The sequence below is a fragment of the Solanum tuberosum genome, unplaced genomic scaffold (genome assembly GCF_000226075.1).
Source record: "Solanum tuberosum cultivar DM 1-3 516 R44 unplaced genomic scaffold, SolTub_3.0 scf00146, whole genome shotgun sequence".
Classification (NCBI taxonomy): domain Eukaryota; kingdom Viridiplantae; phylum Streptophyta; class Magnoliopsida; order Solanales; family Solanaceae; genus Solanum; species Solanum tuberosum.
The window spans coordinates 695,020-709,224 of NW_006239076.1; positions in this window are offsets into that span (position 1 = coordinate 695,020).

Consider the following 14,205-nt stretch of genomic DNA (forward strand, 5'->3'; position numbering starts at 1 on the left):
AACCAGTTCCAATATAAACCACCACTTAAATCACCATCGCCACATTATTTGTTTCCATAGCTCCAAGATAGGGGATGCAAATTCAAGCTTAAACACAAAATTTAAAAGTCAGATGCATTCTTATCTTTTTTTCAGATCTAAAAAGAATTTGATTATCAAATCTACAATGAACATTATATTATAAAAAATCATACTAAATCTTCATTTTTCAACATTCCTACTAAACTATCTATAGCTAAAAACTTAAACCCTAAAATTGATTAAAAAAAAGAATTTTTGGGCATTGAATTGTTAGAGATTTTGGGTGAAAATTTCATCAATCAAAAGAGAAAAAAACAGGAGATTATGCAAAATTAGAGAATTTGAGGGTTGAATTAGCGGTTATTAGAAGAAAATTGAAAAATTTCGAAGATTGAATTGAGAGGAATTTAGAAGAAAACTGATGAAAAATAATTTAGCATCAGGTTGATGATGCTACGACGGTAGAATAAAGAAAATAAAAATTAATTTTTTTTTATATTAAAAAAGGTGATGTGATGTGGCAGGAGCGTGCAGATCACTGCTCAATATAAATTTGGTTATGACTTTTTAAGGGATATATATTTCAGTTTTAAAATGTTAAGGCTGTGATAGGACATCCGTGAAGTTGGAGTGTGTTGTTGGGATTTCGGATATAGATTGAGGAGGGGGGGGGGGAGTTAGACCATTTTCTAAAAAAAATATGATGATTTAAATATAATTAAAATTATTAAGCAAAATAAATTTAAAAACAATTCCACAATTAAACCACTATATACGAAAAAATCGCCACAAAAATAAATAAAGTCCTTCATATTTTTAATCCTACAAAAATATTGTTGTTACCTTTATTTCTAATTTTGTAAAATAAAATGTAAAATAATATATAAAATAATATATAAACATAAAATAAATAAAAAAATATTATATAGAAATAAAAAATAAAAAATATTTTTTTTGAATGAAACTTAACCAAACTTATGAGATACGTTAATTAATTAATAGGGGATATATTGATATATATAAATAATTTTATGCTTATGCTTTTTTCAAGTAGCAGAAATTTTTAACTTCATTTCCAACAGCAAAAAAACTGCTTCTGCTTCCATTTAAAAGCAGTTTTAAGGATTGACCAAACACTTAATTTTTCAAAAATATGTGTTTTTTTCTCAAAAAAAAGATACTTTCGGCCTTCTAACAACAATCCAAACAGGCTCTAAAACTAGTATAAGAGCGCTTGTGTTGAGCACAGGCCCAACGCTGCAAGTTAGTCATTTCAATTCATATTAACAAGAATGGAAGACATCATTTGATCAATGCTAGATTAACTCCAAAATATAAATTAACAGTTTGGTATCTCGATTACCGACAATTCAGATACATCAATTGATTCTACACAGTCTTCTTCGTATATCATTTTTCCATGATTTTTTACCGAACTTGATTACCGTTTTGACAAAGAATATATATGTTGCACATTACGATATATTTCTTTCTCATCTCTATTACGACCTTGAGGTAAAACAAATTTAATATAAAATAATGTCAGCTTTGAGATAATTGATGAGTCCTAGATTTTGACTCATAAATTTAGGGCTAGATTTTGACTCATAAATTTAGGGCTAGATTTTGACTCATAAATTTAGGGCTAGATTTTGACTCATAAATTTAGGGCTAGATTTTGACTCATAAATTTAGGGCTAGATTTTGACTCATAAATTTAGGGCTAGATTTTGACTCATAAATTTAGGGCTAGATTTTGACTCATAAATTTAGGGCTAGATTTTGACTCATAAATTTAGGGCTAGATTTTGACTCATAAATTTAGGGCTAGATTTTGACTCATAAATTTAGGGCTAGATTTTGACTCATAAATTTAGGGCTAGATTTTGACTCATAAATTTAGGGCTAGATTTTGACTCATAAATTTAGGGCTAGATTTTGACTCATAAATTTAGGGCTAGATTTTGACTCATAAATTTAGGGCTAGATTTTGACTCATAAATTTAGGGCTAGATTTTGACTCATAAATTTAGGGCTAGATTTTGACTCATAAATTTAGGGCTAGATTTTGACTCATAAATTTAGGGCTAGATTTTGACTCATAAATTTAGGGCTAGATTTTGACTCATAAATTTAGGGCTAGATTTTGACTCATAAATTTAGGGCTAGATTTTGACTCATAAAATTAGGGCTTGATTTTCATGGTTTATTGTCCTCAAATGCCTAATTTATTCTCTAAACTGATGTTAAAATGTTGATTTGCAGCAATGAAGGCAAAGGAGCAAGGCAAGGACACTATCGGGCAGAAAGGAACTAAAAAGATAAAGATATCAAAAGCTGAGAATCGCCAAAATCACTCGGTGAGTCGCCGAGTGACACTTCAGCTCACCTAAAGTTCCAGACTGCCAGCCCTGGGGAGAAGCCAACTTGGCGATGGATTTGGACCTTCGGCGAACCGCCGACTTAATTGGTGACACATTCTGGATCGCCTAAACTTACAGAGCCTTGAGGATAAAAGTCAAAGCAGGCCGGTGATGGAAAGAAGTGATTGGCGCATCGCTGACCTGATCGGCCACGCCCGACTTACCTCGCCTAATGGTCCTTGCAGCCAAAATTTGGGAAACTATAAATTGAATTTTAAAAGAGTTCAAAAGAATCCTGATTTTATTTTTCTAAGTCCAATTTTAGTTTTCTTCCATTTTGAGTATTTTTATCCATTGGAGAACAACTTGGAAGGGTTTCTCAAGTATATTCGAAGTGGGTCTTTGATTTTGAGCTTTTTGGATCATTTTAAAGAATTGGATTACAATACCTAGATCATGGAGAATGTTTTTGGTATTGATTTCTATCTTTTTATGATGCTTGGCTAAAACCTCAATTCTTGGGGTGTGATCATGTGATTATTTCCTAATTAGCTTATGGGTATTATTGTTTAATAATTTAAATGTTGTTTTAATATGGGTTTGATCAATAATTGAGTAGTAATTTATGAATTGTAATTTAAACCATAATAGTTGTTCGAAAGAAAGCAATTGCACCTATAGTCTAGCCTACCCACAGTAACACTATTATGCCATCGCAGAACGAGTCCATCCTCCGACACTCGAAGGTCGCCTGTGTAGGGTCAATCATAGATCACCAGAGGCTGAACTTGGGGCTGCTGATCGAGCAAGAGATGGCCATAAGGGCAAAACAGAGCTAGACCTCACTCCCATTTTTGGTACTGATCACTGAGCTATGCAGACGGGCTTGTGTTCTGAGAGATGAGAAGACGGATATGAAGGTGGCACCCCCCATTCTATTGACATCCAGCGTATTGAGGTCAAGATGCAAGATGAGGCTGACAAGAGGAGGGCAGCACCGTGGATACATCCTCAGAAGTCGACGTTGATATGTTGCTGACAGAGGCAATCATGCCCCCTTATACCAATGGGTCCCTAGGTACATCTGGACCTTCTATTTCTGAGACCCCTAGTACTTATGTTGCACCCCATCCGACTAGTTCTAGTATTGTTGCTGCCTTCAGACCCCCTATCACCCAGGCCATATTGTACAAGATGGACCATCTGGTCCAATCTGCTGATGTATGTGCCTCCCGGGTAGAGGCTGTTGTGCCTGGATTGATAGAGCAGGTAATTACTGCCGCCCTAGCTCCTATTAGGGCCGAGTTGAGGGAGCACAAATCGATGATTGAGAGACACAAGATGGCATTGGATGCCCTTACTGTGAGGATTGAGGAGTGTGAGAAGAGCCAAGGGGCTACTGTTGCTTACTGTGACGGCCTTGAAAGTTGATGTTGTTAGACTATGCAGAGATATGGACGAGCTAAAGTCCACTGATTTATCGATGTTGTTTGGGACTATGAAGATTCCTGAGATGCCGAGTGTTGATGTTTCGGCTAGTTCTAAGGTTCCTCCGGCTATTACCGGAGATGAGATTAGAGTTGATGATGCTGATTTTGATCCGAGGTGGAGGAAGATGAGGAGCATCTCGGTGTTCGAGATGAGGTTGTCTTTGATGACTTGGCAAACATAGATGGAGCCATGGTGGATACAGTTGTACAAGTCTCTTGAGGGACGTTTCTATGGTGGGCTCCAGTGGAGCCAATGATGTTGATATGCTGGGCACTGATGCCCAGACAGAGGGAGTTGTCGACATGCAGACTTCACCCAGGCCTAGCCTGACAGGATGACTCGTTGCCTCCCTTTCTGTTATTTAAAAACTATTTTTAGTATCTCTTTGCATTTGAGGACAACTGTTATTTTTGTTGGCGGGGTGAGGTATTTCCATATCCACCTCTTTTAGGTTGTTTTTGTTTTGTGAATATTGTGTTTTTGGGTTTTGTGAATGTTGGATCTGATTTTTGGTTTATATATCTATATCATGGTTTTTTTTATCCATATTGGTCCATTGTTTCGAATTGCAAATGGTTTTGAACCATTTTTAAAAAAAATAAAATAAAATTTGCCACCTCTTGTTGTGTGAATGTGGCTATTCTCTTGCAATTTTGAGTCTCGATTTTGGTCAATACTGATGACTTGAATAGTGATCTTGTTTGAACGACATGTGTGTGCAAATCCTATGAGGCGAATTGAGTTGCATAAGTCATATGTGAACTCATATCATCTTATTGTGACTATGTGATTTGTTGAGTGGAACTCTTGTGATGACCATTGCACGTTTGCAAAAATGGTTAAGTCTTGCTTTGATGATTGTGTTGGATGCCATGTGTGGTGGGATTGACTTGTAATGCATGCTTGGTTATGCCTAGAACTTGCCCCGTTGGTCCGATTGGCTAATGTGAGTGAATGATAGAGATGATCTTAGGCAATTTGTGGAGAGTGAGCCAATGTTGTCATTATACCTCTTTGTGACCACTTTGTGAGAGTGTGAACCTAGCTTGGCGCCATTTGAGACTATCATTTTATTTGGAAGAACCTGGAGCACAAGTGACCCTTTTTCTTTCCCACCTATAATCTTCATGAGGCGTTGGTTGTTATAAATAGCCAACTTAGGCCAAAATCCTAAGTTGGCGGTGCGGTGAAAAAGGAGGTAAATCAAGAAGCCTGAGAAATCCCCCCATTTGAAAGATCTTGTTGGAAAAGATGGAACCCCTCCATACAAAAAAAAAAGAGAAGAAGAAAGAAAGATGAAAATGATTGAAAAAAGAGAAATATTGTGGAAATAAAGTGTGTGAAATGAGCAAATGGAAATGTGGTATCCAATAAGTTGTGCTTAAAAGAATGGGGTGTGACTTTTAAGAATCAAAAAGTGTTGTAAGAGAAGGTGAAATAATGGAATACATGACATGCTTCATGAAGGTAGTAGTCACTAAACCTAAATGATCATACCATTACCCTCAGCCCTGTTACAGACCTTAAAAGACCTTTGTGATCTTGAATGAGCTTATTATCTTGTTGATTGGAAAATACGGGCAAGCCTATGGGGAATGATCATGCATGTGTTGGTTTTTGAGAAAGTGAAAGTTGTTTTTGATTCCGAATTCTTAAAGTTGATGAGCTTTGTGTGAGCATGGAATCATTTTTGGTGTGAGGGCATTCGAATGATGTTGTTAAGCTTGAACTTGCATTTGAAGCAAGCATTGTGAACTTGGGTCCATTTGATGATGTTTAGTCACAATTTGAAACTTGGAATGCACAATTGAACATTGCATGTGTAGTTTGAACCTCTTGTGTGCATGTATGTTGAGTCTTGAGTAGCACTGTTTGTAGACATCCTTGTTGAACTGATTGATCTTGAGTTTTACTTGAGGAAAAGCAAAAGTTTAAGTTGGGGGTGTTGATGAGTCCTAGATGCAACTCATTTAGGGCTTGATTTTCATGGTTTATTGTCCTCAAATGCCTAATTTATGCTCTAAACTGATGTTAAAGTGTTGATTTGCAACAATGAAGGTAAATTAGCAAGGACACTACTGGGCAAAAAGGAGCTAAAAAGATGAAAAAGCTGAAGATAGCAAAAGCTAAGAATTGCCAAAGCCACTCGGCGAGTCGCCGAGTAACACTTCAGCTCGCCTAAAGTTCCAGACTACCAACCTTGGGGAGAAGCCAACTTGGCGTTGGATTTGGACCTTCGGTGAACCACCGACTGGATCAGCGACACATTCTTGATCGCCTAAAGTTACAGAGCCTCGAGGATAAAAAGCCAAAGCAGACCGACGATGGAAAGAAGTGATTGGCGCGTCCACGCCCGATTTAACTCGCTTAATGGTCCCTGCAGCCAAAAATTGGGAAACTATAAATTGAATTTTAAAAAAGTTCAAAAGAATCCAGATTTTATTTTTCTAAGTTCAGTTTTTGAGTATTTTTATCCATTGGAGAACAACTTGGAAGGTTTTCTCAAGTAGATTCGAAGTGGGTCTTTGATTTTGAGCTTTTTGGACCATTTTAAAGACTTGGATTACAATACCCAAATCATGGAGAATGTTTTTGGTATTGATTTCTATCTTTTTATGATGCTTGGCTAAAACCCTAATTCTTGGGGTGTGATCATGCGATTATTTGCCTAATTAGCTTATGGGTATTGTTGTTTAATGATTTAAATGTTGTTTTAATGTGAGTTTGATCGATAGCTGAGTAGTAATTTATGAATTGTAGTTGCAAATACATTTTTAGCTTAGTGTTTTGGGCTTGCTCGAGAGAGAGGTTCTAAAATCAAGGTTATCGATTGATGATTGTAGTGTGTGGGTTGTTATGAGTTCAACTCGAGAGAGTAAATATTAACTCATTCCTACCTATCTAGCTCGAGAGAGTAGATAAATTAAGGTTTTGGGTTGTTTTGTAGTGTCAAGCTTGTCGAGGTTCGAGAGAACTCGCATGAACCGTAATAGTTGTTCGAGAGAAATCTATTGCACCTATAGTCTAGCCTACCCACAATGATTCAACACTTTATTAATAAACTTCAACTACCCATATAGTAAAATTAGCTTATAATCGATCACATCCCGAGAATTCCATCCTACTTGTCTAATCCCCTGTTTTATTGATTATTGTAGATGTAAATTGACACCTTAAACCCTCCTCCCCCCCCCCCCCATTTGACATTCGTTGTCAAACCTCTAACTTATTTGGTTTGATTTCGACAATGTCTACTTCTATAACCGATTAGAATCACATTTTTACTTCCTAATTGAATTCGATACGGTACCGCTCCCTGTGGGTTCGACCCCGACCTTTCGTTGGGTTATATACTAGATTATGATCGCCTACACCTGGTATTGGATGAGATGTAGTTGAGCGTTTATCAATAATTCAACTCATTTGCATTCCTATTCTCTATTCAATAATAAAAAGGTTGGATTGAATGCTTTCCCACAAGCCACACTTGTGTTTCATTTGCAACTATATAATATACGGATATTGATGGAGAAAAAATCATAAAGTAGTGGGATTTAAGTTTACAAAAAAAAATACTTCAATTCTGGCCTTACTGAATCTTGAAATCCCCTTTAAACCCAATTCTTAAAACCCCAAAACTGCTCATGGCAGAGAGAGGCAGAAAAATCATCTTGCCGAAGAAGAAGACATTCATATTAATTCGATAAATAAATATGCAGAGAGAACCTCACTCTCCTTTAAATAATTGTTATTTCAGGTGTATTTTCTGCCGTTTCTAATTGGTAAATTAAAAGCATATAGATTTTGTGCAAAAATCAACATATTTTTTCAAGAAAATTTAAATCCAACAAAGATCCATATGCTAAAATAAATATGGAGAAAGAAAAAAGTGCAAAAATGCCAAGGAAAAAAAAATCCTAAAAATAGTACCTTAAGTCACAAAGATGAGAACTTTAGGAGGAAGCTGCTTCAACACAATCAATTCAATATTATATCTTTTTGTACAGAAAAATTGAGTAATTGCAGAGAGACGGTAAATATGAAAAGAAAAATTCATTACAATTCATCTCTTTTTGGGAATATCAAAAGTTAGGATAATTATAGGGAAAATTAAAATATATTTGTATAAAAGGGATTATTTTATGCTGGATGTACAAATATGTCAAACAACAATTAAAGTTAAATGCTTGAAATACCATTACAGCAGCTAATTAAGATTGATGACAAACTTGGCACTTCTTAGAAATGACTGGTTTTGTTGAAAATTTTAAGTACATACAATCTAAAAATATGACTATACAATTAAGAATATGCAACACTTGAATGAAAAATAAAAAAATACCCCCAACTCCATTAAGAAGAATTGAGAAATTTGCGCGATTCCTAAAAAAAGGTGTGTAGATGCGGAAATGGGAGCAAAAGAAATGTTGTGAGTTTACATGATGGTTCTCCAACTCACTACGGAGGTCCTCATAACGTTTTTTGAGAAAAAAATTGTAGGTGCTTCGGCCGCCAGGTCCATGGGCTAATACACACGAAAAATTGAGGAATTTGCGCGATTTCTCAAAATGGGCGCAAAAAAATGGTGTGAGTATATGTGATGGTTCCCCAACTCAATGCGGAGGTCCTCATTAAGTTTTTTTTTAAAAAAATATTTTGGTACTCCAGGCGCTTAATTCATGGGCTAATACTAACACACGAAAAATTGAAGAATTTGCACGGTTCCTAAAAAAGGGCCTATAGATGCTGAAATGGGCGCGAAAAAAATGGTGAGTATACGTGATGATTTCCCAACTCAATACAGAGGCCCTCATAAGTTTTTTGAATTTTTTTTGGTGCTCCGGAGGCTAGGTCCAAGGGCTAATACACACGAAAAATTGAGGAATTTGCTCGATACCTAAAAAAGGGCCTGTAGAGGCGGAAATGGGAGCAAAAAAAATGGTGTGAGTATACGCGATGGTTTCCCAACTCAATACGGAGGTCCACATAAAGTATTTTGAGAATTTTTTTTCGGTGCTCTAGGGACCATATCCATGAGATAATACACATGAAAAACTAAGGAATTTGTGTGATTCCTAAAAAATGGCCGATAGATGCGGAAATAGGCGCAAAAAAAAGGCATGAGTAAACGTGATGATTCCCCAACTCAATACGGAGATCTTCATAAAGATTTTTGACAAAAGAATTTGGGTGAACTGCGCCAGATCCATGAGCTAATACACACAAAAAATTGATGAATTTACATGATTCCTAAAAAAGGGTCCGTCGATGCAGAAATGGGTGCGAAAAAATTGGTATGAGTATACGTGATGGTTCCCCAACTCAATACGGAGGTCCTCATAAAGTTTTTTGAGAAATGTTTTTGGGTGCTCCAGGTGCCAAATTTGATTCATGAGCTAATACACACGAAAAATTGAGGAATTTGCGCGATTCCTATAAAAGGGCATGTAGATGAGGAAATAGGCGCAAACAAAATGGTGTGAGTATATGTGATGGTTCCCCAACTCAATACGGAGGTCCTCATAAAGTTTTTTGAGAAAAAAAATTTGGGTGCTCCGGGCGCCAGATCCATGGGCTAATACACACAAAAAATTAAGAAATTTGCGCGATTCCTAAAAAAATGGTCTGTAGATGCGGAAATGGGCACGAAAAAATGGTGTGAGTATTCATGATCGTTCCCTAACTCAATTCGGAGGTCCAAATAAATTTTTTGAGAAAACATTTTTGGGTGTTCCGGGCGCCAGATTTATGGGCTAATACGCACGAAAAATTGAAGAATTTGCGCGATTCCTAAAAAAGGACCTGTAGATGCGAAAATAAGCGCAAAAAAATGGTGTGAGTATACGTGATGGTTCCCCAACTCAATACAGAGGTCCTCATAAAACTCTTTGAGAATTTTTTTTTGGGTGCTTCGGGCGCCAAATCCATGGGCTAATTACACACGAAAAATTGAGGAATTTGCGCGATTCCTAAAAAAGGGCAAGTAGATGTGAAAATGGGCGTGAAAAAAATGGTGTGACTATACGTGATGATTCCCCAACTCAATATGGAGGTCCTCATAAAGTTTTTTGAGAAAAAAATTTGGGTTCTCTGGTGCCAAATTCATGGGTTAACACACACGAAAAATTGATGAATTTGTGCGATTACTAAAAATGGGCTTGTAGATGCGGAAATGGGCGCGAAAAAAATGGTATGAGTATACGTGATGGTTCCCCAATTCAATACGGAGGTCCTCATAAAGTGTTTAAAAAAATTGGGTGCTCCGGGCGCCAGATACATGGGCTAATACGCACGAAAAATTGAGGAATTTGTGCGATTCCTAAAAATGGGCATGTAGATGCAGAAATGGGTGCGAAAAAAATGGTGTGAGTAGACACAATGGTTCCTCAACTCAATATGGAGGCCCTTATAAATGTTTTTGAGAAAAAAAATTTGGCTGCTCCAGGCACCAGATCCATGAGCTAATACACACGAAAAATTGAGGGATTTGCGCGATTCCTAAAAAAAGGCATGTAGATGTGGAAATGGCCGCGAAAAAATGGTGTGAGTATTCGTGATGGTTCCAAAACTCAATACGGAGGTCCTAATAAAGTTTTTTGAGAAAAAATTTTTGGGTGCTCCGAGCGCCAGATCCATGGGCTAATACGCACAAAAATTTGAGGAATTTGCGCGATTCCTAAAAAAGGACCTGTAGATGCGGAAATAAGTGCGAAAGAAATGGTTTGAGTATACGTGATTGTTCCCCAACTCAATAAGGAGATCCTCATAAAGTGTTCTGAGAAAAAAAAATTAGGTGCTCCGGGCGCCAGTTCCATGGATTAATACACACGAAAAATTGAGGAATTTGCGCGATTCCTAAAAAAGGGCATGAAAATGCGGAAATGGGTGCAAAAAAATGGTGTGTCACACCCCGTATGCTAGAAAGTCTAGTTTTCACAAATCAGAAGTTGTAGGTTCCATCAACGGGAACTACCCACGAACCGTAGGTTGGGTCCGTGGATGACCACCTGCAGCCCTCCCTAGAAAACTCAGACATAATATTCTAAGGCACGAACCACGGCCGGACCCATGGACAGTAGGTTAGACAATGGGCCGTGGTCCTGGTCCGTGGATCGAGACTCCAAAACGCCCTTCTCTTAAAGCCAATGACGGTTGACAAGACGGACCGTGGGTCTGTCGATGGTCCGTCGGTCAGTCTATCGGTTGGCCCCGATAACTTTTAAGTCAGGGGTCGTTTGGTCTTTTTCCCTATGCATTGGACCCTTAAACTACGTCGTTTAACCCCTAAACTATGTCGTTTTAGTCAGTTTTAGCTTAGTAACTTAATTAGAACTTACCCTAGTCAACTCATTCTCCAAAATTCATCAAGTTGAATGAAAAGAAGGAGAAAGAGTCGACCAAGCCCTCTCGAAGAACGCAATAAGTTTTCTTCAATTCGAGCCGCGAAATTGAAAAATTTCTCCGTGAATTTCGTCACCAGGTTTGTGAGATTTCATTAGTGGGTTCCTTTCACCCATTAGGTCCCTAGAATTCAGTGAGATTCTTGATTCTCTATATTATGTTTAGACCTAGGGTTTCTAGAAATTTCAGATTATTGTTGTGATTCACCTGTTAGACTAATCCTAATCATATTATCATGTTTTTGAGGAATAGTTGCTTAGTTCTTGCATGAAACAAAGAACCCTAGTTGTGTAGATTTGTTTACTTCATGAATTACACTTGCTAGGTCAGTTTATTCAGATATACATTCCTTAGTTAAGAATGTTTCATTATCAGTATCTTAATGTTGCATTTTCAGTTAGCATGTAAATTCAGTCATAATGTGTTATTTACATAATCAGTTGGGAGTAGGCTTAATACCGAGTGGACTAAGGTTCAGTCACCCTCATAGTCACAGAACTACATGCCCGCGTAGGATAAGTCACCTTTGTGGGCAACATATTTAGTGATCACGCCAGTCATGCCTTTATACCCCTGGCAAGGTATATTGGGTCCTCTTGATGAGGTGATACATCAGACTCCATGGATAGATCTCGTGGCTTTATATCGGTTAATAGTAGCTCCCACAGTCATATTCTAGTGCATTGATCAGGTTATCAGTTACAACTCAGTATTCAGTCTCAACATGTCATGTACTTGGTCATTGCATCCAGTTAGTTCAGTATTCAGTATATTTCAGTATTTACATCATGTTCAGATTATGTCATTGCTCTTATTGCTTTGTTCAGTTATGTATATATTGTTCAGCTTTATCCTATCTTGCATACTCAGTACCTTTCAAGTACTGACACATATTATGCGCTACATCTTCTCATGATGTATGTTCAGGTCCCTAACATTCAGATCATGCATATATAGGTTCCCGATCTCCAGCTCAGCAACATCAGTGGTGAGTCCTCGTTCTTCGAGGATGATTGATATGTCTTTTATTCAGTCATTTTGTTTTAGTTTCAATTTTGCTAGAGTTAGCTAGGGCATGTCCCAACATCTCTAATCAGTAAAGGCTATCATTCAGACATAGTTTAGATTTAGTTTTTAGTTGGAGTTTGATCTTTCAGTTGTCATTAAACTCAGGTTTATATATTCAGACTTAGAATGGGTATTCCCCATCATTTCATTTTATGATATGTTTCTAGCTTCCGCATAGTATGTCTATTATTCAGAAAATCTTTAAGTATGCTTATGATATGCCAGTAGGGTTAGCTTGGGGTCACTCGTGATCCTGGGTCCTGTGTTAACGTCCAGGGGGTAGCCTCGGAGTGTGAAAAACTTGGTATCAGAGCACTAGGTTTAAGAGTCTTAAGATGTCTAAAAAGCCGCACTAAGTAGAGTCCCTTTCATGAGTGTGAAAAGCGCCACACCTATGAGGGGGAGGCTACAGAGTGTTTTAGGAAAAACTTCACTTTCTTGATATTCTTATCGTGCGTTGGTATGATATCTCTTTCTAATCCATCATTATGCATTTTCAGATCATGCCTCCTCATAGACCTTACCCCAGGAAAGCTAATGCATGCAACACTAACGCAGCTCCTCCAGTCCCTGATCAGGAAGTTTCGAATGTAGAGTTTTGGAACGCCATTCAACTTTTGGCCCAGAGTGTAGCTAACCAAAACAATCAACAGGTTCCAGTTCCCACAAATGCTAGTGGTGGATCAGTGGCAGCTAGGGTCCGTGATTTTGTTAGGATGAACCCAACTGTGTTTCTAGGGTCGTAAGTTGGTGAGGATCCCCAGAACTTCATAGATGAGGTCAAGAAAATCTTTGGAGTGATGCAAGTGACAGGAAATGATAGGGTATAATTAGCGTTCTACCAGCTCAAGGATATGGCTCACATTTGGTTCACTCAATGGAAAGAAAACAGTGGTGAGAATGTTGATCCTGTGACATGGGAGTGTTTTATCAGTGCTTTTTCTGGATAGGTTCTTTCCAAGAGAATTAAGAGAGGCAAACGCTCAGGAGTTCATGAATTTGAGGCAAGGTTCCATGATAGTCCAAGAGTATGGACTTAAGTTCACCCAACTCTCCAGGTTTACTCCACACACGATTGTCGATCCCAGGGTGCAGATGAATAAGTTCTTATTTGGGATATCTGACTTGGTGAGAACAGAGTGCAGAAATGCTATGTTATAGGAAGATATGAACATCTCTAGGATCATTACTCATGCTCTGCAGGTTGAGGGAGATAAGCTTAGGGAACATGCTAAGGATAATAAAAAGGCTAGGATAGGCAACTATGAGTATTCTCAGCAGAAATTGGGTGGTGGAAATCACTCGCAGTTTTAGCAGAAATCTTTAGCTCCAACACCTTCATCAGTTAGTGGTTCATCCTCTAAGTTTAGACAGGATCAGAAAGGTAGGGAATCATGCTCTAAGTCTCAGGGAAGTGCTTCAGTTACTAGAACCTACCCAGCTTGTCCAAAGTGTGGTAAGAACCATCCGGGCGAGTGTCTTACAGGGAAAGATGGATCTTTTGGGTGTGGTCAGACTAGTCACAGATTGAGGGATTGCCATTCTTCTAAATAGGGTCAAGGAGGTAACAATGGTAAGGACCAGTCTGCAACTTCAGCAGCACCATCAAGTCAACCGACTCAACAGTGTAACTTATTTGGTACAGCTGGCGGTCAGCACCAGAACAGGTTGTATGCTCTCCAGGCTCTCCAGGATCATGAAGATTCTCCTGATGTGGTTACTGGTACATTGTGAGTCTTTCATTGAGATGTTTATGCTTTGTTAGGTCCAGGGGCTACTCTTTCCTTTGTAACTCCTTATCTAGCAGTGAACTGCAGTTTCAGTCCAGAAACTTTCTCAGAACCCTTCTCAGTCTCTACTC